Source organism: Sorex araneus, chromosome 3 (genome assembly GCF_027595985.1).
Source record: "Sorex araneus isolate mSorAra2 chromosome 3, mSorAra2.pri, whole genome shotgun sequence".
Classification (NCBI taxonomy): domain Eukaryota; kingdom Metazoa; phylum Chordata; class Mammalia; order Eulipotyphla; family Soricidae; genus Sorex; species Sorex araneus.
The window spans coordinates 42,436,415-42,438,679 of NC_073304.1; positions in this window are offsets into that span (position 1 = coordinate 42,436,415).

Sequence of the window (2,265 nt, forward strand, 5' to 3'; positions counted from 1 at the left end):
AAACTTTTTTGTAGCAGGAATCAGTAAGTGTAAGACTTTGTCTTAGGGGGAAAGGTGCATTGTCCTCTTTAGTTTTACATTTTGAATGGTTGTTTAGACCAGACAGAGATCATCTATTGAAAGTTATGTTTCAGTGTAAATTCTCACTTTTATCTGGCTTTGTTGTTGCAATGCCCAGGGGTCTCACGCATTTGGCTGTGATGCATTGGAGATTGCAAACACTGTAGTGTCCAAATGGCAAAGCTACTAGGTTCATATCAATGCAACTGAGATGGTGCCATGGATCAAATTTGCAGCTCTGGAGTTTGCAGCCCCAGGCTTGCAAGATAGGCGTTTAGCCACTGAGCTATTCTATACATCTATGGACTATGAACACATGTATTTTGAGAAATGCATCTATAGACTAATAGTTAAAATATAATCTTATCTAAAAGAAGGAAGGAAAAGGGAGGGAGAGAAGAAGATACTACAAATATGACTGTTAAAGGATTATTACAACCATAGATTGATGTTATCTCACTGAGAGATAAAATATGTAAAAATTATTTCAATTAATTTAAATAAATTAGTGATTCCGTTTAAAAAGCTCATATGCTGACTGTCTCAGATGTGGTCAATACATTTAGCATACAATACAATGATAAACTTTCAGATCAAAGGGTATAGATGCAAATTTGAGTCAACAGAATTTGTTTAGCAGTTTACACAAAAATTTTCAGTTCACATTTTTCTCCCATTTGTTTTGCTTCAGCACTCCCAAACCAAGTAGGTCTGGTTGCATTGTCAACCTCACTCCCAATGTATGGATAAATATAGAGAAAAATAATCACTGGGAGGAAAATTAAAGTTCAGGTCATATATCAACTCTGCTTAGTTGGCATTCAAACACATAATTCACATTGCTGAAAGGCCTCCAGTGATTGCTAATCCATTACAGATCAATTGCAGAAAAGGCTGTAACTTTTATTAGAAACATAATTTGGGGGGGCTGGAGTGATAGCACAGCAGGTAGGGCGTTTGCCTTGCACGCGGCCGACCCGGGTTCGAATCCCAGCATCCCATATTGTCCCCTGAGCACCACCAGGAGTAATTCCTGAGTGTAGAACCAGGAGTAACCCCTGTGCATCGCTGGGTGTGACCCAAAAAGCAAAAAAAAAAAGAGAGAAACATAATTTAGGAATCCTGTAAATATTTAGGATTTAAACCCCACTTACTAAATAACCAATGCATAGTAATTAACCCATGTGTGAAACTAAATCCAACCCCTAGAGAATATTTAGACAAATGTTTTAACTCCAGTTGAAAGTCATTCTGAGGAACCAAAAACATGAACGATCTTAAGGCAATTTAAGCACCTGAATTCAGGCCACCATCATTCTATCCTAAGGAATACTGCCATAAGCAATTAGAGTTTAAAAACATGTCATTTTTCTTTACAGAAAAAGTAGAGTAAAAATCACCCATAATACTACTATTCAAATCATACTATTCAGTGTTTTATCAATCTCCTTTCAGTCTTTATTCATAAGTTTTAAAAATATAGCAAATGGAGTTTCTTAGAAAACACAGAATTATTTAAACCATGTATTCAGAAGTTGTCCCTTCATCCCTTGGGGTGGTGGAATGTATTTTCTTCTGACCCTCCTGTAATTCATTCCTCCCTTTCAAAGGTGATTCATCTGGGAGGGAGGAGGGAATGTATTAGCCACTCAATTTTCAATTTGGAAGATACAGCCTTCAATTATCATCAAAGATAAACAAAGTTCTCTGAGATTAGCACACAGAACCTCACTTACAGAAAGGAAACTTGTTTGATGATAAGTAGAGCATAGAGTGAGCCATGGTAGTTGGTAGTTCTTACAGGCGGTGCCCCTTTAAGGTATGTGCTGTGAAAAAGTCAAGTTTAAGACTTCGTTAGAGCTTGCTTTCCATTTCTGTTAGTAGTCTTCCTGGTGTGAGAGATTTGTTTAATGATCAATAACTGTTTCCATTCCTACCATGAATCTTTTGGAAAAGCAGCATAACCAAGTCAATGTTTAACAGGATTCTTTTGGATCTGAGATGGCAAAGCAGGAGGTGAAGGAAGTCTCCATGGAAACCAGTGTTCCAGGAGTGGTCACAGGGTTTTTTGTGTGGTGAAACAGAGCAAGAAGCATGTCATGAAGTAATTGCTGCGCTGTAAAGCAAGGGGAAACTTCTAGAACAGCTTGAACAAAGCAAACTACACTTTCCTTATGCTTTTCCTTTGAAAGTTTCTGCTGTGAA